At 42.7% G+C, this 27,133-nt stretch overlaps 1 long non-coding RNA gene across 1 annotated transcript in view; it reads left to right on the top strand.

The window, feature by feature from the left end:
* The first annotated feature begins 369 nt into the window (after nt 1–369).
* Nucleotides 370–27,133, top strand: part of LOC116516503 — a 134,580-nt gene continuing 107,816 nt past the window's right edge. The window contains exon 1 of the long non-coding RNA XR_004256361.1: nt 370–416. This is a non-coding gene — a long non-coding RNA (uncharacterized LOC116516503). The remainder of the gene's footprint in view (nt 417–27,133) is intronic.

The raw sequence follows: 27,133 nt of genomic DNA, 5'->3' as shown, positions 1-27,133 counted from the left end.
GTAAACATATTTTCATCAATTAGCAGGTATTTTTGAAGTGGAAGATTGAGGCATTTGTTTTTCTAAAGATTTATTACTACTGGTACCATTTTAAAGGAGGTATTCAATATGAGGCAGAATCCTGATCTTTTGGCTAAATCTCCTTGCTCCTTCAACACTCAGTCCCATATCCTTTAGACTTCCAAAGAGTGCTCAGTCCTTCATAAATTAGTTTCTGATTTAGTTATCTGATTACATTTTCACAATTCTGATTATATCTTAACTTTCCAACTTTGGATTTGTCCTTTTCCTTTTCCAACACTTGTCAATGTTGCTCCATTCTTGCTGAGATTTTGGCCCTTTCTAATACAATATTCTCTGCTGTATTCACAGATGGTTACTGGAGTTGGATCCTGAGACTTCTGTCTTTCAAGCTGGTAAGTGAAAATTGTTTCTAAATTATCCCGACCTTGGATGTTAAAAATCGTATCAGAAGTGTGATGTTTTTGCCGTGCCACAAGGTGTCTTATAAGCAAAGTAACCCTTACTGTTTTAAAGCTTTAATAAAATTAATATGTTCAGATTGGATGAAAAAAAGCTCATAGGGAATCTGTTTCTTTAGTTAGGACTTTCTGGGTAGTAAACTACAGTGTGCAAAATCTCTTTGAGCTCTGCAAACCTGTGGAACTCTCAAAAAAATTGAAGTTGATACTAAAAATAAAGCTGACAAAGCTAATAGCCAGCATTTACTTTGATTTCTTCACCATCTTTATAGAAAAAGGCCAAATGGATTCTTCCTTTTCAAAGCAGTGCCTGGTCTGACTTGACACTTTCAGAACTCCTGTTGACTTCTGATTTGTAACTCAGTCAATCAAAGTAGAAGCATAGAATCATAGGGCTGGAAGCAGTGGTGGGCTTCAAAAATTGTTCGAACCTATTCTGTGGGTGTGGCCTCCTTTGTGGGAGTGGCTTGCCGCCCATATGACTGGATGGGAGTGGTTTGCCACCTATGTGAACGGATATGAAGATTCCGATGACACTTGTCAGAACCACCTTAAATTACCTCACACGCAGCACTGGCATGCATCAGAATATGATGTAAACTTTTTTTTTAAAAGGCATCTTTGGTTTGCGTTAAAACAACTTCAACACACGCAATGTTCTGATTGCACTAGAAACGCAGTAGTCATCCTTACCTTTCACAGAGGCACCGAGTTTTATAAATATGAGCATGATAGTGTAGAATAATCATATCCAAAGACCAGTGGGGGGATTTCAAAAATTTTTGGAACCTCTTTTGTAGGTGTGGCCTGCTTTCCAGGTCCACTGGTGGAACCTCTTCTAACCGGTTCGGTAGATTTGACGAACCGGTTCTACCGAATAGGTGCGAACTGGTAGGAACCCACCTCTGGTTCATACTAAAAATAAAGCTGGCAAAGCTAATAGCCAACATTTACTTTGATTTCTTCATCATCTTTGTAGAAAAGGCCAAATGAATTCTTCCTTTTCAAAGCAGTGCCTGGTCTGACTTGACACTTCCAGAACTCCTGTTGACTTCTGATTTGTAACTCAGTCAATCAAAGTAGAAGCATAGAATCATAGGGCTGGAAGAGACCTTGGACATCTTCCAGTTCCAACCCCCTGTCCAAAGCAGAGGTCCTTATATCATTGGGCCATCATGCCACGTTCCGCCTTTGGCACCCTGGACATTGTTTCCTTTGAGGGTAGGCAGAGTGGGTGTTGTGATCATGTCTAACCTCAACCCTTGGGGAGACTTCTCAGTTGGGGATGAAGTCAATCACAGATAATTCTGTGATTGTCAAGAGCCGAGATGGCACAGTGGTTAGGGTGCAGTACTGCAGGCCACTTCAGCTGACTGTTATCTGCAGTTCAGCGGTTCTAATCTCACCGGCTCAAGGTTGACTCAGCCTTCCATCCTTCCGAGGTGGGTGAAATGAGGACCCAGACTGTGGGGGCGATATGCTGACTCTGTAAACCGCTTAGAGAGGGCTGAAAGCCCTATGAAGCGGTATATGTCTAACTGCTATTGCTATTGCTATAATTAAAATCCAAAGCACAAGGCTGGAAGCAGTCTCATGAAATGACCAACCTTTCTATTATTTATTAATAGTATCAATATTTATTATGGTCCCAGACCAGCATAAGGTTTGTTGCCTGTTAGCAAATGTGACACTTGTATGGGCTTGGCAGAGTCTGCCAAAGTGTCAAGCTTCTGTCATCCTAGGAAGGATCCCACTAATGACTCAGCCATTGGTATGCACTAACAGTAATAGGTACACATGTTAATGGCCTCAGTCATGGTGGGGATAACATTAGCAGAGGCTATACATCACTATGAAGAAATGCTCCTAGATTACTTCCGATATGCCTGTTCAACTTCTCTTCCTAGGCACTAAAACTGCCTACATGGAGAACGTGGTAATAGCTATATCCTAGTTTAAACTACATCAAAACTTTGAGTAGTTTGGGGGCAAAACCAAAATATCATCTGGTGGACTGAATTGAAGGGAAAATTGTTGCAGTCAAGTAAATTGATGCACGTCAATAACTAATCATATATGATTTTGGGGCGGGGAGGGAGAACATCTCAAAAAGGCCTGCCACAAATTTTAAAGGCAGGGGACTGAGGATAAACAACGTAAGTGCTGTGAATTGGCCAGGAATAGAGTAAAGAAGCTCCAGTTTCTGCAAATCTCCAGAAATACAAACCAGAATATTTTGAACTCACTAGCTCAGAACTGACTTTAACTTTGAAGCTTGTTTGATGAAGAAATGCTACCAAATATTTCCTGTTAGTGCTGGTATTTTGTCTGAGCAGTGAGGATTTTGGGGGGGATTAATGTTTTGCATGTGTGCTTCCTATCTGATTTTCTGCGTAGTCTTTCTGTTTTGCTCCCCTGGATTCCTAATTTTTGGTTCCCTGTGACTCAGACTTAATCTTGGTTAAACAGTTGAATCTTTTCCTCCCCTGATCATCTTTAAATGGTTTACAAAGTCAGCACATTTCCCCCAACAATCTGAATTCTCATTTGACTGACCTTGGAAGGATGGAAGGCCAAATCAACCTTGAGTCCATCAGGATTGAACTCCTGGCTCTGGGCAGTCTGCAATACTGCACTTTAATCACCAGGGCTCTTGAATATTGTTTGAAAGCTTAAGTTGAATAGCAATAGCAATAGCAGTTAGACTTATATACCGCTTCATAGGGCTTTCAGCCCTCTCTAAGCGGTTTACAGAGTCAGCATATCGCCCCCATAATCTGAGTTCTCATTTTACCCACCTCGGAAGGATGGAAGGCTGAGTCAACCTTGAGCTGGTGAGATTTGAACCGCCGAACTGCATATAGCAGTCAGCTGAAGTGGTCTGCAGTACTGCACTCTAGCCACTGCGCCACCTCCTTTTTCAGCACTCTTTGATCCTCTGAAAGAAAGAGATGTCTTCAAATATATGACAGAGAAAGACATTTAAGAAATGTGGGGAGGTTTGGGACAATCTAAGGCAAGGTAGTAGCCTTTTTTCCCTTCCCTAACAGTCAGGCACTACTTCCAGTTCACTCATGGATGCGCTTGATGCACAGTGCAATAAAAATTATTCTACATATTCGGGGGCATGGTAGGCCTGGGTTGCTGCTGGTTCCAGCAACCTAGGCCGCCAAACCACTACCGGTTCTGCCGAACCGCTCCGAATCCACCACTGATGTGTGGACTTCAATTCCCAGGATTCCCCAGCCAGCATGTTGGTTCAAATCTGGGAATTCTGGGAGTTGAAGTCCACACACCTTAAAGTTTCCAAGGTTGAGAAACACTGCCATGGAATGTTCCTATCTAACTCGATTTCATTGAGGGTCACATCAGGGTTGTGTTTGACCTGGGGGATGGGGTGAGCTGAGTGTGGCCAGGGTGGGCATGGCCAGCTCAATGTCACTTGTGTCAGGGGTGCCTGAGATGGCCCGAGTGGGCTCTATTTTCGGCTGTGACGGCCTCCTGCAACTCTCTGCCAGCGAAAACGGAGTTCGGGAGGGCCACACACAGAGCCACATCTGGTCCTTGAATTTGACACCCCTGTTCTATGGCATCGTAAAGGCATTAATAAAAGAGTGGTACATTGCAGAGGAGAAGCCGATACAAGACTCCCAGATTCCTATGGAATCCAGCACAGTAGCACTGATATTTCCATGCAGAAATGCCAGGTTTAGTCCCAGCATCTACAGGTGGGGCTGGAAACACGTTGAACTCTGGAGAACCACTGCTAGTGGTTAAAGCTAATATTAGCTTCAATGTCACTTAAATCTGAATCAGTATACATCTAATCAGCCCTTGATTTACAATCACAATTGGGATTACTTTAACATTGCTAAGTAAGGCAGTTGTTACGTAAGTCATGCCCAATATTCCAACCTTTTTTGTCACAGATATTAAGGAGTCATTGCCGTTGTTAAATGTCTTACGTGGTCGTCAAGCAAATTCAGCTTCCCCGTTGACTTGTCTTGTCAGAAGCCAGATGTGAAGATCACAAATGGTGATCACATGACTCCGGGACAGTGCAACTGTCGTAAATACAGTCCGATTGCCTAGTGCTCAAATTGATCACATGACCATGGAGATATTGCAATGGACATTGCAAAAGAGCCATGGTGGCGCAGGAGTTAGAATCCAGGATTGCAGGTTAATTCAGCTGATTGACATTTGCCAGCAGTTTGGCAGTTCAAATCTCACCAGCTCAAGGTTGACTCAGCCTTCCATCCTTCCGAGGTGGGTAAAATGAGGATTGTTAGGGGCAAGAGGCTGACTCTGTAAACTGCTTAGAGAGGGCTGTAAAGAATTATGTAGCGGTATGTAAGTCTAAGCACTATTGTTATAAGTGTGAAGTTTGATTGTAAATTACTTTTTTCAGTGCTGTTGTAATTTTGGTCACTAAAAGAAGGGCTGAAAGTTGAGGATTTCCCATTAAGCAGTTTTCTTTGTTCTTATATTCCTGTTTTATTCTTACAAACCAAATCCAGCCAGATTTCTGTTCAAATTATGACTGCAGAGTAATGTTCATTTGTTGCTCATCTGTTAGTCACAGCTAAAATTATACGAAGCGAAGGAGACTGGCAAAGGATTCTGTCCTCCCACACAGAAGGAATGGTAATCAAAATGTTTAGATCTTATGGAAACAGTGAAACAATCTCAGGAATGCTATTAAAACAACGACAGCATTTTAGCAGATAAGTGAGCTATCAATTACTGATTTTTTTTTGCAGACATGGAAGATCTGTTCACAGTATAACTTTTGTTCTCAGGGTTTATACAATATTTTAGATTCAGTTATTTCACTTCTATGAATGTCTGTCATATCGTAGACAGAGGCTGATTGATCCTGGCATCCGAAAAGTGACTGTATTGCAGTTCAAAAATTCATGGGTTGTTTTTTTTAAAGCCAGGATTAGACTTTCAGGAAATGTTAAGGAGTAGAGGCAAGCCTCAAAAGAGTTCTTCAATTTCTCTGAAAGCTTCAAAAATGTAAGAGTTTGGTTAGAGAGAGCTAGATACACTTACTGGCATTCTGCCTTCTCAGAATTTTTCACGTCGAATTGCTCTATCCCAGTTAGAGTACTATTATCACAAATTGTCTATGAAGATTTTCAAATCATCCAGGTGATGGTTGCCCCAAAAGTCTTTTTTCCAAAAGGCAACTGGACTTTCTTGATTTTATTCCTTGAAAATATTTTGCTTCTCATCTATGACCCTTTTTCAGTTAGAAACGTCTTGGTTGAGATGTGAAACATTTTCAAGGAACAACCCCCCCCCCCCAAAAGCCCAGTTGCCTTTTGGAAAAGCATGTTTGGGACTACTATCACAAGGGGACTTCACAGAGCAAGTGGGGATTCCTGCAGGAAATCTTTCTGATGAGAAACCTTGAAAGACACACGCTAGTAGCACTGGTTGATCTTGCGTGTGAATCAGAGTTGGGTTCCTACCAGTTTGCACCTATTCGGTAGAACTGGTTCATCAAATCTACCAAACCGGTTAGAAGAGGTTCCACCAGTGGACAGAAGAGGTTCCAAAAAATTTTGAAACCCACCCCTGGTCCTTGGATATGATTATTCTACACTACCATGTTCATATTTATAAAACTCAGTGCCTCTGTAAAAGGCAAGGATGACTACTGCGTTTGTGGTGCAATCAGAACATTGCGTGTGTTGAAGTTGTTTTAACGCAAACCAAAGATGCCTTTTAAAAAACAAGTTTACATCATATTCTTATGCATGCCAGTGCTGTGTGTGAGGTAATTTAAGGTGGTTCTGACAAGTGTCATCGGCATCTTCATATCCGGTCACATGGGTGGCAAGCCACTCCCATCCAGTCAGAAGGGCAGCAAGCCACTCCCACAAAGGAGGCCACACCCACAGAGTAGGTTCGAACAATTTTTGAAACCCACCACTGGTGTGGATAGGTCTGCAGAATGGCCGGGTTATACCTACACTTGTAGCTTTATTGGAAGTAGGTCTTCTCCACTGAAGAGTTTTGCAGAAGCATGGCCATTGCAAGAAGCACCACAGGGGCTGCTGTTTGATGACCTTGTAAATCTTAAAAAGTCAACGTAACCTCATCTATGGATGTTTTTTTCTTTTACAAAAAAGATGGATAGACCCATCAGCAATAAAACTCCACCTTAGCTACTGGAGATCTTTGCAGCAGACCTCTTTCAATCCTTACTGTGGGGAATATTCTTTGCTTTCCTTTTTGTGTCACTCGGATGCTATGCTTGGCTTTTGATTGGCTCGGTTTTCTTTTCCTTTCTCTCTTCAGAAGCGTTTGCTAGCCATTCTGCTTGCATGAGCCTTTCCTGTTTTTTTGAACCTTTGTTATTGATCTGGGAAGCTCAACACGCATTATGCCGAAAGCTTGATAACCAGATCCACATTCCGTCCCATTGGGGGGAAGGAAAAAAAGAGAACTCCACATGTTTCGCCAGCTGTTTTAGCACAAAACGCCTCTTGCTTTCTTTATGAAACTAACCCCTTTGATCATCCCCTTGGAACATTGATGTCAAAGGTCAGGACAGATATAAAGACTCTGAGATGGGCCAAATGTTAGCAGTGGGACCAGCATAGCAAAGAGGAACCGTTGCAATGCTGCATTTGGTAATGTGCAATTAAAGTATTTTCTTGGAATTCCTTTTGGCTGTGCATTTCAACGCATCACAAGATCCCTTGGCTGGGTTTCCACATTCAAATCTCATGATAGAATGGAATCAACCCACCCTCTGCTATGGACTTTGCTTTGTTTTAAAGCTAGACTACGGTCTGTTATGCATGCAAGAGATTTAGAGGGCATGGAGTCAAAATGTGGCTTGGTTAGGGTTGGATTCATGTGTTCAGTGAGCCACATTTTAGCCCTTTGAAGAGGAGAGCCGTGTTAGTCCATCTTTGCAAAAAAAAAAAAAAAATCAGGAATCCGGAAGCACCTTTTGCCACTAACAAAGGGATTAAAAATTCATGAGCTGCAGCTCTCTTCATCAGATGCCTATGATTCTAATCCACGTTGTGTGGCCTATCACTGTCCTGTGTTCAGTAAACAGTAAACCACATCATAGTTTACTATGAATTTAGCTCCAAGGACTGAAGATGAGAATAGTTGCGATGTGCAAAGGTAATTCCACGTAATTTGGGGGTGCAAAAAGATGTCCATGTTACACTGAAAATCCCAGAGCAGGTCTCTGTAGGAAGCCAGAACTCCAACCTGAGGTCAGGTGGGAATTTATTTTGGAACTCTTTTGTAATAATAAAAAAAAGAAGGGGCACCAAGTGGCTTTAAAAAGGTCAGTGCCAATGTTCCTCCCACCTTCCCCCCAGTTGGTACAACTGACAGCATGCTGGTAGATTGCATATAATCCCTTTGTACGGTTCCTGCTTTGCTAGGTGAGCACAAAAGCTTTGGGGAAAAGCTCGGAGGGTTGTGCTGCAGAATGAAACGAAGAGGCAATTTGCCTTGTAGAAAGAAGAAGATGCTTCCTTGTACCTTCCTTCCTTCCTCCCATCCTTTTTTCTTCCCTTCCTTTTCCTGCATCTTCTCTCCTCCCTCCCTTCCATCCTTTCTTCCTTTCTTCTTTTCCCTGCCTCTTCCTCCCTTCCTCCCATTCTTTCTTCCTTCTCTTCCCTGCCTCTTCTCTCCTTCCTTCCTTCCTTCTCTCCACCCCCCCATCCCTGCATTGAAACGTAAAGCCACTAAGACAAAGACAGTTTGCCAGCTCAAAATCCTTGTGGCGATAGAATCAGGGAGCAGCAGGAGAGCCGCAGTTACTGCAAAACAATGGTTTCTACTGGGGGTGGGTGGGTAATTTTGTCACACGATTTATCTTAAACCTCCTGGAGGGATTTTCCCTTTTGACCTCGGAAGCGGGGGCACATCTCTGTGAAAATAAGCCTTTGATGCTAGCTATCCCCAATATGATCAGGATTTCCCCCCCCTGACATTCAAGGTTGAAGTGTCTGGTTTTCTCCTTGCACCACAGGGGAGATGGGGCAGCAGGATGGAAAACCTTGGATGCTGGCTGTTGGGAACCACCTTAGAAATGCCAGCCTAGGTCTCATGAGTTAATCAAGGTTGGCTGCTGGCTGGGGGAGAACACAAGAAAGAGAGTCTAGACCAGATTTATCTGACCTAGGGGTTTTGGGTGCATTGGGATAAGACAACCCTACAAATAAGAGCAAAAAAGAAAATGCTGAGAGATATGAATGGAGCTTATAACATACTTTCAATGTTCATCTTTTTAAATGGCATTTAGTAGATTTGCGTGAGACCAATTGACCTGAAATCAGTAGTTCTTTCTAAATCCTCAACTGCAATGTGCTAATGCTTTCAGGGCAACAGATCTCCACCACCTATGCCCAGAGCCCTTGAAAAAGTCATATTTGAAACAAGTTGGGACTGATTAATAAAGTTTTCTTCATCAGCATTTGAGACTCTGTCGTGCCAGCAGAAGATAAAGCAGAGTTTGGGGGGGAGGGGTTAAGTGTGCTATCCGCTTAGAGTCATTACGTTGCCACAAACAATCCAAATCCATCCCCTCTTGAATTCTGTTGACCCAATTTAGTATTGAATTTTAGTTGATTAGGTTCTTTTCTACAGGTTTGAGCAATAAATCTTGACCTGCTACTTAACCAGAGGTGGTATTCAGCCAGTTCTGACAGGTTCTGGAGAACCAGTAGCAGAAATTTTGAGTAGTTCAGAGAACCGACAAATAGGCTGGCCCCGCCCCTGCTGCCTCCCAGCTGCTCTTCTTTTGTTGCCCTGAACAGGAGAATGAAGCTGGAAAGCAGGTTAGAGGGGTGGGGAGGGAATGGGGATTTTGCAGTAACCTTCCCTTGCCATACCCACAAAGCCACGCTCACAGAACCGGTAGTAAATTTTCTTGAATCCCACCTCTGTACTGAATGTATGATTCTGATCCTTTGCGCCTGACATTTTTTTGCTTCGTGTTGTTGTGCTGCCCTCTCAGAACATTCAATCATTGATCAGTATCATTCAATCATTGATTGATACATACTTAAACTTGGGAGTTCCTATGCTTATAAGTGGGAATGACTTGTCATTAGTTGAACTCCTGCATTCCTCCTTTCCTGTAATCAGATGTGTAAAAGACTTTGGGAGATGGGGCAAAGAATGCTACCGAGGGCAGTGGTCACCAACCTTGGCTACTTTAAGACTTGTGGACTTCAACTTGTGGACTGAATTGAAGTCCACAAGTCTTGAAGTTGCTAAGGTTGGAGACCCCTGGCCTAGGGAATGGTCAGATAAGAGATAGCATAGCCTGGAGCTGGATACTGGATAGGGCAAGAGACTAAGAAGGGACTCTCCCTAATTTCTTGGGTTGCAAAGCAGACAGGGGAAGAACAGTACATTTGGATTTGCAAGAGTATGTTAAATAGCATTACAATAAAGTAGAATTAGCTTATCTAATTCTAAGATGCCACAGTGGTTAGAATGCAGTATTACAGGCTAACTCTGCTGACTGCCAGGAGTTTGATCCTGACCAGCTCAAGGTTCACTCAGCCTTCTATCCTTCCGACTTCAGTAAAATGAGGACCCAGATTGTTGGGGGCAATATACTGACTCTATAAACATCTTAGAAAGGGAGCTGTAAAGCACTGTGAAGCGGTATATAAGTCTAAATGCTATTGTTGTGGCTATCTGATCATGTTTCCTGTCTGGTTTGACATTTTCCCGTGGCCATTTTCAGAATTCAGTTCTCAGGAGCTTGAGATGTCATGCCTTTTTGTTTGCTTCTGCCCTAGTTAATAATCTCGACTGAGTTTTCTGAATCAATAAACCAGTCCAATAAAAGACAGGATACTGGAAAAAAAAGTGTTTGACATTTAAAGCTTGCCTTCATTTAATGTGTTACCCTTATAGGTTTCTCTTTTGCCACTGGGATTCTTATGCGATCTTCTGCTTCTTTCTTGACTTCTCAAATGCTCAGGAGAATCTCTTTCAGAATAAGAAACCAATTCCATTTGGCCACCATTGTCCATTAATGTGACGTACACTTAAATGTTAAAGCTGTCACCTGCTTAATTCGACAGCATTCAATGGATTCATATGAATTAATCGGAGAAGAATGAACCCCAGTTTAGTCAGGGATTCGTTAATTGGTTAGTAGTGATCATTTCCCCCCTAAGCAGTTCAGTCCAGCAAATTAAGGCTCAATTCAGGAGGTCAGTGACAGCCTTTTAATGAATTGAATTAAACCTCGAATCTATCAAACAGTTTTTTAACTGATGAAAATATCCTCAGCTGGGTATTTAATTTTTTAAAAATTTTAATACTGAGGCAGGAACTTCTGACAGCAGTTTGAGCAAAGACACTCACTCCATTTTGTGCAGGAAGAAATATCTCGCTGAAATAAATTCAAAGTATGTAGTGCATACAGGTAGTAGTAATACATGTGCTTTCCTATGAAAACTGATACAGATTTGATTGATTTGAGTAATGGGCTGAAATAGTCTTGGTATATTCTCCTCCTCCTTCTGTCTTTTGAACAGGAGTACCGCATAGCATTGGTAAGATCATTCTTTCCCCCCTGTGATGACAGTTGGGTTAAGAAAGAATTATCCAGTTATCTAGAGAACTTTTATGGCTGAGGATAAATTTGATGCTGATTTGCCTCTTTCCTCATCCAACAGCTTCACCACTACAAGTACTCCTTGACATACAACTATGTCATTAGAACCAGAATTTCCATTGCTGAACAAGACAATTGTTAAATGATTTGCACCCAATTTAAGGTCCCTTTTTTGCCACAATTGAATGTTGAATGTTGATTTTATTTATATGCCGCCCTTTCCCCCCGAAGGGGACTCAGGGCGGCTCACAACTCAACCAGGGAAGGGGGATACAAACAGAAAATTAAAACGACACAAAAACAATACATAATTTAAAATACACAACAGTCATACCAATTCGAGACGGGGGCAACAGTTCTTTAGCCCCAGGCCTGTCTGAACAGCCAGGTTTTAAGGGCTTTGCGGAAGGCCTGGGGGGTGGTGAGGGTTCGAATCTCCACGGGGAGTTCGTTCCAGAGAGTCGGAGCAGCCACAGAGAAGGCTCTCCTCCGGGTAGTCGACAGTCGACACTGGCCGGCGGATGGAATTCGGAGGAGGCCTAATCTGTGGGATCTAATCGGTCTAGTGGAGGTAATTGGCAGCAGGCGGTCTCTCAAGTACCCAGGTCCAATACCATAACAATTGTTAAGGGAATCCAGTTTCTCCCTTGACTTTGCTTGTCAGAAGCTGGCTGAGAAGATCATAAATGGCGATCACATGACTCCAGGACATTGCAGTCCTTGTCAATATATGCCGGTTACCAAGCGTCCAAATTTTGATCACTTGACCATGGAGATCAGTGGTGGGATTCAAATAATTTAACAACCAGTTCTCTTCCCTAATAACCAAATGGGTAGGTGGGGCTCGGTGGTCATGTGACTAGGTGGGCATGGCCAATTCAACATCACTCACATCCATGGGCTCTTCGCCTTAGCTGTTACAATGTAATAAGGGTTAAATAGAGAGGAGTTTCTGTAAGCAAGGCAATAAAGATTAGGCCGGAATGTTTCCTTCCGGCTTTCCTTACAGCCCTGTAAAGTAGAAAAAAACAAAATAATATTTCTTCCAACAACCGGTTCTCTGAACTGTTTAGAAAGTAAACAACCGGTTCTCCCGAATAGGTGCGAACTGGCTGAATCCCACCACTGATGGAGATGCTGCATCGTAAATGCAGTTGGAAGTCACTTTTTTCAGGGCTGTTGAAACTTCAAACGGTCGCTGAATGAATGGTTGTAAGTTGAGGACCAGCTGTACAAGGCATTGATTGTCCTTCAGTTTGATGAAGGAGAATTTCCTTTCTGAGAGGAACTGAATGTTAATGGAATTCTCCTGGGTGCTGTGTGATGCTTTCTTAAGGGGTGCCACTGATGTATATGGAGATTCTCAGCCATCCAGGCCATGGTTGTCCCAAGGGGCTTTCTGGTTTTCCTTTGAAGACATTTCACTTCTCATCCAAGAATGAAGAGCTGAAGAACCTTCTTGCATGCGTGTGTGTGTGAGAGAGAGAGAGGGAGGAAGGGAGGGAAGGAAGGAGAGAGAGAGAGAGAAAGAGAGAGAGAGAGAGAGAGAATGCTCTGCCTTTCATTGTTCTATCCTCTTTCCAACTGTTTATAATTTTTGATTGGAATTTAACTCTGGTAGGAAAAGCCAGGAAGGCTGTAACCCCCCTAAAACAGCGGCACTAGGGGTGGGTTACAGCTGCCGCTACTGCCACTTTGCTCAAGGGTGTGCGTGCACTGTGCATGTGCACACACACTTCATTCGCGCTACGTGCATTTGCGCTGTGCAACAAAAATGGCTCTGCACATGCGCAGAAGGCAAAAACAAGATGGCGGGGCCTATGGCGCCACCGAGAAAACCAGTTTGGTATCGTGGCAGGTCTGGGTCGCTGCCGGTTCCAGTGACCCAGGCTGCCAAGTTACTACCGGTTCAGCCGAACCGGTAGGAACCCACCTCTGAGTGGCACCCAACCTTTTGGGCACTGGTTCTATGGAGAGGGTGTTTTCTGAGGACCAGAGGGGTCATGGCTTTGCATGCTGGCTGCATCCCATGGAAAGGACTTCATTTGTTTGTATGGCCCAGTTGTTGGCCTGCACAGTCCAGTGCCATTCCATGGACTGGGGGTTGGGGACCCCTGCCCTAAAAGATTGCTGTCCAATGAGAAATGCACAGCACATACCTCAGGCAGGTAATTAAGCAAGCACAGGAACCTTGCACATCACCATGAAATTTCACTGAAGTTTCTTCCCCATTTTGGAAAACAAACAGAACAAACCGATAAACAAATGCAGAAGACATGCTTATCAGACATCACCAACCTGAATGGTGCAACGTAGCCTCCCCCCCCCCCCAAATGGGCTGCCCATAATGGGGCAATGTTTCATCTCTGAGAAATGCTTCGAGGGAGTGCGGTCTCCTTCAGAAATTTCGAAGAGATGGGAACCCCGTTTCAAACTTTAGATGACCACAGCCATCCGCCAGCTGCACAGACCAATTTTGTTTTTCAGTCAGAACCTTGAACGTAGCCAATTATTTTTATTACCCAATTGGATAGCTTTCGGACGGCGTACTCTGTACAGAACTGAATGTCTGAAAATAGTCTTTGAATAACCCTGGATTCCTTCCCAGAGGATTGCTTTACGCCCTTGGCCTATAATTGTTTCCCAGCTAGCTCTGTTGGCAGGGCCACTTCTACCAAGGAAAGCTATAGAACTGTAGGATGACCTCTGGCACAGCAATCTGGAACACTTAAGAGGACCATCAAAGGGCAGTTGGTTTACAGCTTCTTCATCAACACAAAAAAGATCCCAAATGCCCCTTAAAGACCAAGGATAGCAGAGTGGAGGCCTGGCCAAATTGCTCTCCTTTCTCCCCGTATGACTGGAAATAGTTCCTGGACACCAGATATTTTTTCCCCCCTACTTTCACTATGAAATGATATTCCCAGATGCCATCAAACAGAAGCCCATCTGTTTTGTCTGGATCCGCTCACATGTGGAGCGGCATGGTAGCCAGCTAGAAATAGATTTATATATTTTGTTTTGATTGTGGTTTAATTGTGTAATAAGTAAAATTAGGGTTGTTATATTTTTCCATCTGTGGTTCTTCCGTATCACTTCCACTTGCATTCTAGAGCCGGGGAGGGAGGGGGCAACGGGAAGAGAGAATATCAGCCTTCGTAATTTTCCATCTAGAGGTGGCTTATTTCATACCCTGGAAAACATTTCCAGGATCTTTGCTTGCAGAATTAGGAAAAAGGAACCGGCATTCACAGAAGGCAAGCTGAACAGAAAAAAGGGGTACGTTTTATTTTTTTTATTTTTTTTAAAAAAGCTTCTATGAAATGCCTCCAATTTTTATTGTGATAGTCTGCAACTAAGTTGTGGAAGTAAAACACAGACAGGACCAGTGATGGGACTCAAATAATTTAACAACCAGTTCTCTGCCCTAATGATTTCTTCCAACAACCAGTTCACCAAACTGCTCAGAAAGTTAACAACCGGTTCTCCCGAAGTGGTGCGAATTGGCTGAATCCCACCACTGCCCAGGACCCATTCCCTTTCCTTGACTTTACACAGCCATATTTATTTATTTTTATTTTACTCTTTTATTTATATCCCACCTTTATTATTTTTATAAATACTGAACAGCTGTAAAGGCAGAGCATCCAAACTGCGATCAAGTGAACACAGAGAGGACGAGGCCATTGGGACTTCACATACAATACAGGCCAGGGGAGGTCCTTCATAACTGTGGCACGACAAAACCGCGCTCGTCAAAATAGCGGTGATAAAACCGCGTCGCTAAAGCCGCGATGTCATCACCGCCGCGACAACAGCGTGGTGACGGAAGGGCGCTTTAAAACAGCGCGGCAGCAGAAAGCTGATTTAAATTAAGGTAAGGGTTAGGATTAGGTTTAGGGGTTTGCTTTAAGTTTAGGGTTAGGTTTAGGGTTAGGTTTAGGGTTAGGTTTAGGGTTAGGGTTAGGTTTAGGGTTAGGTTTAGGGTTAGGTTTAGGGTGCTGAATGCTTCAGAAGGCGCGGATTTGCCCTCCGCAATTATGTCATCGCGGTAGGGTCACGTTTTTCCTTAGCGCTTCGAACGGCGCGGATTTGCCCTCCACAATTATGTCGGCGCGGATAAGGGCTTCGTGGTTTTGTGGTGGAACCCTTCATAACTTCAAGGGGTTGCTAAGCTACCAGCTATAAATTAAGGACTACCATATTGTCCCAAAGGTGCTTTTTTCAAGAGGCAACTGGACTTTCTGGTTTTTGTTTGAAGACATTTTGCTTCTCATCCAAGAAGCTTCTTCAGCTCAGAAGACAAAACTGGAAAAGCTGAAGAATTCTTCTTGGATGAGAAGCGAAACGTCTTCAAAGAAAATCCAGGAAGTCCAGTTGCCTCTTGAAAAAGCACCTTTGGGACAACCATGACCTGGATGGCTCTAGGATCTCCCTAGGGAAGGACTACCATACCTTAGTTCTAAACTGGAGGCTTCCACAGGTTATGTTTTAAAAAAATCAAACCGGCAGCCACAACAGTATGATTGAGTAACAGTCGTGGTGGCGCAGTGGTTAGTATGCAGTACTGCAAGCTACTTCTGCTGCCTGCCGGCTGCCTGCAATTTGGCCATTAGAATCTCACCAGGCTCAAGGTTGACTGAGCCTTCCATGCTTACCAAGGTGGGTAAAATGAGGATCCAGATTGTTGGGGGCAAAGAGGCTGACTCTGTAAACCGCTTAGAGAGAGCTGTGAAACACTGCGAAGCGGTACATAAGTCTAAGTGCTATTGCTGTCACTATTGATACTCCATCTGATTTTTACATGTCACACATGTGCACCCATTATATATGTATACAGATAGTCCTCAACTTACAACCACCAATGAGCCCAACATTTCTGTTGCTGTGCGAGATACTTGTTAAGTGAGTTTTGCCCGGTTTTACAGCCTTTCTTGCAACAATTGGTAAGCAAACCATGGCGGCTGTTAAATTAGTAACACAGCTGTGAAGTGGATCTGGCTTCCCCATTGACTTTGCTGGTCAAGCATTTGCAAAAGGGGATCACGACGGAACACTGCAACCATCGTATATACGTACCAGTGGCCAAGCATCTGAAAATTGCTCATGTGAGGATGCTGCACCAGTGGAAAGTGTGGAGAACACTGCATTTTTCAGTGCCATTGTAAAAGGTCACTAAATGAATGGTCGTAAACTGAGGACTACCTGCAATGGATAGAGCTTCCTTTGTGGCCAGTATGTTGGTGTTTTTTTTTTAACCATCCCCTGCCGACAGTCTTTAAGGCTGCTGATTCAGATCATGAGTAGCCTGTCAGCGTTCCAAGTATCATGTAGAATTAAATCAGAGACCAAGGCAAAACTATCCTTAAAGTTCCAATTTAATAAATCAGACATCTTGGCATTATGCTATGGAATCCCAATACTGGAAATGACATCAGAATCCCACCCAGTTAAAAGTTCATGATCTTGTCCCTACACCCACAATCCACTACATGGTCCAATCTTCTTCTTCCACGCTGGCATCCACACCCAGCTGCTTCCGGTCAGGTGTACTAGTGCGGAGACAAAAGACGACCTTGGCTTCTAGAAAAGAATGATAACAATACATTCCACAATCTTACTCCTGTCTATTCCCCCCTCCCATCAACTATACTAATGAAACAGCATAATGAAATAAAGGAAAGTGTGGCAGGCCAAAATTCTAAAAGGAATATAATTGCAGGCCTGACATAGCCTTGAGCAACATGATTATATGAAGCTTCCACCACTCCCCTCCGGTCTGTGTAGCCCATTGTTGTAACTCACAGTTCCATAACTTTTTACCTTTATCAGAAGGGAGGCTAGTTCATTGCAGTTCTTTTTTCCTTGGGCAGTTCTGGAGGAGGTTAGAGGGATAAGTCACTTGTCACCTTTCCTTCCTTTAAATTGAATTAGCAGGTTACAGTGATGTTGTCGCTGCTGTTTTAAACCGAGCCCAGAATAAATAAAGTTAGCATCTAGCTTAGCTGGAGGGAAAGGTTGTAAATTTTTATTTTCTTTCAAGGCCGGAGCAGCTTAATCGAAGATAACTCTTAGGAATTGTGAAACATACTTGGGGACTTAACATTTGGAAACAGAGAAGGTGCATTCAGTGTAAAATGCAAAATGCCTGCATGAAATGAAAACAGGATTTTCAGTCTTGCCTACAAAGGTGATAGATCTGATTGCATGCTTCCCCTTTTCAAAAAAAATTCTGGTTTTTTTTTCTGTTCAGTAAATCGTAGCTAATTTTTCATTATTATTTCTTTATCATCAACAAGCAGTCATAGGCCCAATACTTGCTGCAATAGCTTATGCATGCTGTGAAAATAACATCTCGATTAAGAGAACAAAAAGAGTAAATTCAGAATGTTATGTTCACGTCTAATGTATTGATGGGAAAAGGTGGCGGGGGGGGGCGCTCTTAGAAACACTATGGCTACAGAGCAGATGAGATCATTTCAACGCTTTCCTCCTTCCCATGTCAACAGAAAGTAACAATCAACTATACCACACTGTATTTTTTGCTGAGTTGCAGCCATGCTCAGATTGTCTATAGTTCAGAACAACCTCAGCTCTTGCTATGAGGAGACATGGAAGTCATTCAGTTGTGGGAGCAAAGCTTTGACGTAGCACTAGCACTGGCAATAGCACTTAGACTTATATACCGCTTTATAGCCCTCTCTAAGCAGTTTACAAATTCAGCATATTGGCCCCAACCAGAGGTGGGTTCCTACCAGTTCACACCAGTTCGGTAGAACCGGTTCGTCAAATCTACCGAACTGGTTAGAAGAGGTTCCACCAGTGGACCCGGAAAGCAGGCCACACCTACAGAAGAGGTTCCAAAAAATTTTGAAACCCACCACACATACGCACACACAAACACACACACACACAACGACTCACACACAGAGAGAAAGAGAAAGAAAGGAAGAAATAAATAAAGAAAGAAAGAAAGAAAAAAGAAAGAAATGTGAGAGAGAGATGAAAGAAAAAAAGGAAAAAGGGACAGAGAGACAAAAGGAAGAAAAAGAGAGAGAGAGAGAGAGAGAGAGAGAGAGAGAGAGAAAGAAAACACATGGGCGGCAAGCCACTCCCGTCGGGTCACATGGCCGGCAAGCCACTCCCACAAAGGAGGCCACACCCACAGAGTAGGTTCGAAAATTTTTTGAAACCCACCACTGGCCCCAACAATCTGGATCCTCATTTCACCGATCTCGAAAGGATGGGAGGCTGAGTTAACCTTGAGCTGGTCAGGATAGAATTCCTGGCAGTGGCAGATTTTGTCTGCATTACTGCATTCTAATCAACGCACCACCTCAGTTTGTTCAAAGATCTGGACAAACTCACTTCCCATAAATGTCTGTCCCCCCCAGCTTTTGAAGAAGAAGAAAAATCTGTAGGTCAGAGTTTTTCAAAGTGTAGTCCTAAGACCCCCTTGGAGTATGAAAATGCTAACTTCTATCTCCGACTTGCCAAAGTATTTCTTTTTTCTTTTGCTTTCTTTCTCGTCCTTGGGATATTTTAGAATTTCTTTGGCATCTTTTGAAGGCATCTCTCTGGCTCTGCAGCCTCCTCTGAAAAAGCTGCATAGGAGGAGTTCACTCCTGAGCTCTCGTCTTGAAATTAATGGAAGTATGAGAAATCAAGGAGGATGTAGACTGCAGAAAAGAGGATTGTAAGAACACAACCAGAGTGGTCTTACATACCTCAGCTACCTGGTCACTAAGGTGAGCACAAAAGCATTATGAAACCCATGAAAAGTCACCTTTATTTTTTCTCCCTTGGAAAAAGGAGGAGGAGGAGGAGGAGGAGGAGGAGGAGGAGGAGGAGGAGGAGGAGGAGGAGGAGGAGGAGGTGAAAAAATATTTGGTCTGGTCAAACTCTTCAAGATTTTCCTCCTACTGGCAAGATTGAATTCATGCTTGAAGTTGGGCTCCCATTAAAGGACATTATTAATGCGTATTCCAAAGGGGAGCGAATGGAGCGATGTATTGGCCTTTTAAGCATCTCTGGTCCAGTTCATTTAGTTATGGCTCATAAACCAATGAGAACAGTTCTCCCTTGAGTTTGGTAGAGAAGTCCCAGAAACATTTCTCCCCTTCACCATTCTGTTTTATACAACGGATAGCCAGAATTCCAGCTGGGTTGTCCTTATAGGGAGTCTAAGGGAATTTAACTGGGATACACACACACACACACACACACACACACACAAGCACATATACATACACACATACATATAGATACATACACACATACATACATACATACATACATACATGCATGCATGCATGCATACATGCTGTTTCAAGACATATGGTAGAACAGTGCATTACTTAAAACTTCCTTTTTGGCCATCAAAGCTTACTTATTGATCTTCTTTAAATGTCTGTTTTTATCTGCTGGTGGTGCAAAACTATCTCAAATACATAATCCAAGAAGAGATTTTGCATTGACAAAGCAATCCCTGATGACAGCTATTCTAAGGGTACATTTTGTCAATATTGTATAGGTAAAAATTAGAGCATGCTTGCGTTGGCTCCAATTTTCATATCCCAAATCATGTTGATATAACTTCTTTGCAGAGAAGAGGGAACCAACTGATCCTAAATGTTGTTGGCGTTTTAAGACTTTGCTATCTCGATAGATTTCTAATAGTAGATCATATTTCTGTGCCAAACAGCTTTTTGGTGTGAACCAGAAATAACGTATCCATACAACTGGAGTGCCCTATTTATTCCTGGCATGCTTTTCTGTGCCTTGTTTCAATCAGAAAAATATAAAAATAATAAACGAGACATTTCAATTGGTTTATCTTACTTGGGAGTCAGTTTGGGGTAGTGAGTAAAGACTCAAGCTATAACTAGGTCAGTAAAATGAGGACTCAGATTTTGGGGGGCAATATGCTGACTCTGTAAACTACTTAGAGAGAGCTGTAAAGCACTGTGAAGCGGTATATAAGTCTAAGTGCTATTGCTATAATTGTTAAGGAAATTGGATGGAATCTTTGAGGTCATCTAGTCCAACCTCCTGCATGAGCAGGAGACCCTATACCATTCTAGTGGCTGTCCAATTTCTTCCTAAAAGCCTCCAATGATGGAGCAACCCACAACTTCTTGAGTCAAGTCATTCCACTGCTTTATTGTTCTCACTGTCAGGAAATTTCTCCTTAGTTCTAGGTTGATTCTCTCCTTGATTGGTTTCTATCCATTGCTTCTTGTCCTGCCCTCAGGTGCTTTGGAAAATAGATTAGACATTCCCAGTTCCTGCAACCATTCTTCATATGTTTGAGCCTCCAACCCCCTAATCGTTTTTGTTGCTCTTCTCTGCCCTCTTTCCAGAATCTCAACATCTTTTTTTTAGATTGTGGTGACCAAAACTGGATGCAGTATTCCAAGTGTGGTCACATTTGATTAGGAAAGGGAGAGTATGAGATATAGCCTAACGTTTGTCATGAAAGTCAACTAGGTGACTTTGGGGCCAATTTCTCAGCCACTGAAAGATGACTAGGGTAAGTCATTTCTGAAAATGTTGCCAAGAAAACTGCAGGGATTAGTTCTGGTGGTCACCAGGAGTCAAGGTTGACTTTTTATATCACTTAGGGAAAAAGCCAAGTGGAATTAGCAGAATGCTCAGGGGGAGTTTATAATTAATTTGTAGTTGTGGCTTCACGTTGCAACAGGGGTGTTTAGATTTTCAACACTGCTGCATTTTTAAAATCAGTGTTTTCACTCCCAGTATTGAGTTCCTAGGAAAATCAATTCAAATGGCAACAATATCATATCAAGGTAAATGTAAAAAGGACAATGCCCTTTAAAAAAAAAGTATGTGTTCCTAATGGGTGATCATTTGTGTTCTTCGTCCACAGTTTTAATATACTGAATTATCCTTTGTTATTGATTGCATCTAAAGACCCTTGATCTATTGCCATAAGTAGCAGCTTGCAATTTAGAATCTATCTATGCATCCTTCTTTTTTAAAACGTGTGGCAAGGCTCCAGTTTAATAGGTGTTTAGAACTAGAGTAATTAATGTGAAATATCATATCCTCTAGCATTTCACAGATGAAAATAAGGGCATTGTTATGTACTTGTAATGCCCCTGTTTTCACGCCAAGAACTGCAGCTCCCCAGCCTCACAATTACACGTTGCTAAAGGCCCTTTGCTAGCTGGATCTTATGCTCATTTACTTTTGCAGTAGTCAGGCTTGCTTTAGTGTTAAAAAAAAACACACACAAAACACCCAAAGAGCTTTTGTTCATTAAGCTAAAAGATGCATTGGAAAAACACAATTGTCCTCCACATTAGTGTCTGTTCAGCAGTTCAAAACAACCTTCATTGTTCCATGTGCAACATGACAAACTGTGCATTTCAAGGTGATTTTAGCTGCATTCATTCAACCTGTTCACCCAAGGTTAAAACTGAGGAGTAGAAATGAATGTGTATCTTGACTTTATTGCTGCAGACAATCAGTACTTCTGGTGCATTATCACACTAACCAATCTACATTTGCTAACACTTATTTTTTTCCCATCGATATATTGTGTAAAGTTGGGAACTTGGAATGTTGTGTTCTGGGCACCTCTGTTGTCCAGGAATATCATCCTAGAACATTCTAATGCTATCCAGGGAAATATGATCTCAACTCCTATTTATACACATAATTGATGGAGGATACCTTATTGAGCCAAGAACCTGCAGGAAAAACCTCCAGGAAGAACATAAACTAAGGAGAAGTTTCCTAACGGTGAGATTAATCAGTGGAACGACTTGCCACCAGAAGTTGTGGGTCCTTCATCACTGGAAACCTTTAAGAAGAGATTGGACAGCCACTTGTCTGGAACGGTATAGGGTCTCCTGCTTGAGAAGAGATTGGAGTAGAGAACTTCCAAGGTCCCTCCCAAATCTGTTATTCTGAATGGGGGATAAATATGGTAACCCTCACCTTTGGGAGGGCTGCTTCCAGGTAAACCCACCAAGTAGCCATTTGGCTGAGGTTTCTTTCCAACCGAAGCTAGTCCTGTATGAAAAGCAATCAAAGGAAATGATGGAGAAGATTAAGGAAGCAGGAGAAGGTGTATACGTGGAGGACGTAAAGGATGCATGTAGTGACAGAATGCTCCAATTTGGATCCCAGAGCCGAGGTGGCGCAGTGGTTAGAGTGCAGCACTGCAGGCTACTTCAGCTAACTGTTAGCTGCAGTTCGGCGGTTCAAATCTCACCAGCTCAAGATTGACTCAGCCTTCCATCCTTCTGAGGTGGGTAAAATGAGGACCCGGATTGTTGGGGGCGATATGCTGACTCTGTAAACTGCTTAGAGAGGGCTGAAAGCCCTATGAAGCGGTATATAAGTCTAAGTGCTATTGCTATTGCTATTGCTATCCTATGTTTTGTTGAACAATAGGCACTTCCTTTCCAAAAACTTTTAGCACAGTTTTTCTCAACCCTTGGCTGCTTTTAGATGTGTAGACTTCCCAGAATTCCCTACCTAGCCACCTCTTAAAATTGCCAAGCTTGAGAAACGCTGGACCGATTTGGACATACAGATTAAGGGGTCTGTTGGAACTTCCACGACACCCAAAATCTTCGTTGTTTTGAAAGGCCGGCCTGCCATCGTGCAGGTGGAGATGTAGCTCCCTGGTTTTTCTTCAAACATTTATTATTCAAGTATGTTGGATGCCTCCTTGACTATTTGGATAACATGTCACTTAATCTCCCAGGTTTAGCACAGCTAAGGGCAGGCCCAAACTGAAATAAAACCCTTTGGGGCTTAAAAGATCTTACAGATGAAAGGACTTCAGGGACATTTATATGCTTGTGTGGTATCATCATTCCTATTCTGGTTAATCAGCTTCATCTACAAAGACACGCAGCATCTTCATTTTAATTTAAGTGTTGTTCCTCCCCCCACAACCCATTCAAATCTGCCTGCAAAGTATAGACTTTTGTGGATTTTTTCCCTCTTTTTCTTAAAAAAAAAAGAAGAAAGAAACACTGCTCTTCTGCCAGTAGATTGCAATTTACATTATGCAAATAGGCATTATGCAATCAAGCCATTTTTACCGAAATCTGGCAAGGAAAGCCTGTTGATGAGATGCAAAAAAAAATAAAATAAAAAATAAAAAATAGATCCAGAGCCCTGATTCTTCCGCCTCCTGCTGCTCCCACCCACATTTCTGAAACGCTTGGAGGGGGAAAACCTTTCCATTAAGAGTCTAGTCAACTCAACCCTGAAGAGGTAAAATGGAGCCAGCATAGAGGATGAATGGATTCTGTGAGCTACTGAAGCTACTTTTTCAATTAATGGCTTTGTTTAATCATACCCCCTGTCCAGAGGAGGATTGTCTTACGGATAATTTCATTTGCCTAACGAGATTTTGCTAATTAAATCTCCTTTTGGTTGGTGTGACTCTCTCTCCCTACAGGGATATGGGGGGAAAACGTCGGTGAATCTTCTTCTCCCCACCCCAAGCTCGCCCCACTGTTGGCTAAATAAACCTTTCCATTGCTACGGAAGGAAAACAAAACTCAAACCAAATCAGAAATGCTCGTCTCCTAACAGCGACTGGGAAATTAATTAGCTTTCAAAGCTCCCAGAAATGATGCTCTGTTGTGTGCAAGGCAAGGGTGGGTGATTCAATTCTGGCCTTCCAGACGGCTTTAAAGCCAACCAGCTTTATTCCGCCTCCCCTCTGGTTTTCAAGCTTTCTGCTCAATCAAGGAGCTGCAGTTGTTTTGTCCACATTTTTTTTCCTCCTCTCTGCGGAAGTGGGTCCCTGCAAATTCAGATCCTGGGTACAACCGCTAACTTTGAAATGCCCTTCCAAACCAGGACCAGCATTGAACGCCAAGTGATTAACGCACCCCATAATTCTAAAATGATGCTGGAAGCTTGCTTCTTCTCCTAATGGTTTGTATGACGCTGGAATTGCAGTTGCCTGAATATTTCATTGACGCTCTGGGCATCTTCTCCATCGCTCTCCTCCATTTCATAATTAAATCCTTTCGGAGCTGTTCTTCTGTTCAGTCAGGGCTAGCTGAAATGCAAACGACAAGCGCTGTCAGTAATGACACATATTGCCACTTGGCTCTGAGGGCACCGTCTTGGCCCAAGGTGTAGAAAGTTCATCCGTACCCCATAGTTTGTGGTTTATTGTGCTGGCCAGGAATAGAGTAGAGCGTCTTCTTTACATTTGCAACAGGGCAAGCCCGACATGAGTTTACAGCTCTCTGGGATCACTTCCAGGCCAGTTTTAATCTCTCTCCAAGTAAACCACAGCTTGGAGACATGATGGGTTTTTAATGGAAGCCTGGCCAGGTTTCAAGGCCCTAAAAAGAGGGCTCATCAAAAGCCCATTTTACTCAGGGACCCCCTCATACCAGGAGCTGGCTTGGGTGTGTGAACAAGATGATTCATAATAAAGCTGGGTTCCAAATGGTACAGATCCTTTTGAGTGGAAAACCAACTTTTTTCCAGTGGAATTGGAAACTGGAAGAAAACACCCAGCCTCCTTCCAAATTGCAGGAATACATTGTCAGTTGATTGATTTGCTCTGCTGTCTCATTCTGGCCATAAGCATTTTTCTAGACTTTTTTTTTTTCAAAGGGAATGTTTTCCAGACTTTCTGAGTGACCAGACAGTTTCTGTAAACTATATATTTCACGGGGCACTTCTTGTGGGCACAAAAGCGAAGAAAACACAAGTAGAACATGAGTCAAATAATGACTGAACTACACAAGGTTTTAAAAAATGTCATATGTAGGTGGTTTTACCATTTTTTAATTAATGTTAATAGAAGCATTGTGAGTGCTTGGTAGCCGTGCCCCTTGGATTTACAAAATTCATTTCTCATCTCCGACATGATAGTGACTTTTAATATTTTTTAAAAATCCATTGGTGCCATGGAGAATGTCCCTATCTATTTTATAATTTCTTGAATGTTGCTTAGGGAGGCCAGTCAAGGGCATGAAAAAATATTGAGGAGGTTTAAGTCATGTGTGTGACCTTGGACATCTGCACACTTTCTCCCACTGATCAAAAAGAAAATGGGACATACACAGTAACTTAATGTGGTGTATAATCTTATCCTTTGTTGAACTTTTTCTAAAGCCACAAGAGTAGTTGGCCTCTCCCCCAAGTTGATGGTTGGAAGGGAAGCATAATGACAAGAATCTCACCTGAGTACCTGTAAGTTGAAGGTATGGAGTCGGGAGAAAGTATCTTGATTGAATTGATTCTGCAGTATCTCCGTGATGTTGGGCACTTCACAATAGTGAACAATATTTATGTCTCCCGACCAGCTCCTGTTGGTGTCAATGACAAATCCTTGATATGCTCTGTAGCAATTTGTGGCAATGTAAATCATAGCTAACAGTTTAATGAACTGTAGCTCTACTCCTTGAAGTTCTGCTCTTCCCTGTGTGCTGTCCTCCTTTTAAATCAGTTCAGGGATACTTCACTTGCAGTGTGATTGGTGAAAAAATTGGCAAGGTATAAAAGAGATCTCTCATGAAGCCTGAACTGAGCCTTCTCTTCTTACATTCAGCCCATCATCAGAATCTTGTGCAGGAAAAAGAAACACAATGTGCCAACTTCACATTGTTCAGTCTATGAAATGATGGCTCCAAACAATTATTCTCTTCGAGTTAGCCTTTGTGGGTATGCGTGGGGTATTTAGCTGCTTGAGGACAAACTTCATACTAGTGATTGAAATCCTTATTTTACCTACTAAGAATTTATTTTTCATTTACTTTTAAGCAGTGTCTTTTTTGTTTTTGTTTTTTTAAAGCTGTCTGCATTCTCTTTATTTGGTTGCTTGGTTGTTAGTTTTATACCACATCCTTCCTTCTGGAAATCAAGGTGGTATGCACAGCATACCCTCCTCCCATAGAGAGCGGAGGTGGCACAGTGGTTAGAGTGCAGCACTGCAGGCTACTTCAGTTGACTGTTAGCTGCAGTTCGGCTGTTCAAATCTCACCGGCTCAGGGTTGACTCAGCCTTCCATCCTTCCGAGGTGGGTGAAATGAGGACCCAGACTGTGGGGGCAATATGCTGACTCTGTAAACCGCTTAGAGAGGGCTGAAAGCCCTATGAAGCTGTATATAAGTCTAACTGCTATTGCTGTTGCTATTTTTCTCCACAACCTTTCATGGATTTGATTGAGTTGGGTTGGGTTGAGTTGAGTTGGGTTAGACAGAGAGATCATGATTATCCTACCTAAGGAATTTCTGTGCCTAAAAGTGGACTTGAACTAGAAACTCCCCCAATCTCTCCAACCACCATCAAAGAACATTGTAAAAATATATACTCACCACCACAACATCCAAATATCTGCAGATAAGAAGGCTAGTGAAGTTCTCTAGAGCAACCACACCAAGACACTTCTACATGGGCCAGTTGATATATCCTTGAATCAAGAGCACCAACCTTATTATATTTTTGATGCCAGATATTATCCCCAAATTTTCCATAACGAACAGGTTAAAGGCTTGCAGACAAGGCAGGAAGCTTGGGGAAACACTTGCTTGGCTTTGTCAATGAGAATGCATTCAACAGCCCAGGGCATGTTTCTGCTAAAAGAAGACCAGTAGCCTCAGACAGAAAGTGTAGCTGAATTATTTGCCTGCCTAATAAAAGCAGTTCTGCCCATGTCTGAGGTGCTTTCAGAAATATATCTTAAGCTGTCCCAACAGGTGGCCAGAAATCTAATACTCATGAGTTCCAGCCTTATTGAATCCACATTAGTGAGAAACATTTGGCCGGGAGCCCAGAATGCCACCCTGGGATGAAGGTGGGGGATGTTGCAAGAGGCAGAGGGCACAGCTCTGACACCAGTTCAGACCTTGTGAAACAGAAAAAACAAACAACAGGACCCACCAAGGGTCCTGGCTTCCGCTCCTGCCTCTTGAGCAATAGCACTGGTTGACTCCCAGTTCCACAGGAAGCAAGAAGGGGAGGCCAAAATAATTGAGGCCTCTTTGGGAAATTCCACCAGAGGTCTGTA

This window comes from Thamnophis elegans, chromosome 13 (assembly GCF_009769535.1).
Source record: "Thamnophis elegans isolate rThaEle1 chromosome 13, rThaEle1.pri, whole genome shotgun sequence".
NCBI classification, from domain to species: domain Eukaryota; kingdom Metazoa; phylum Chordata; class Lepidosauria; order Squamata; family Colubridae; genus Thamnophis; species Thamnophis elegans.
This window is presented reverse-complemented; position numbering and strand designations above follow the sequence as displayed.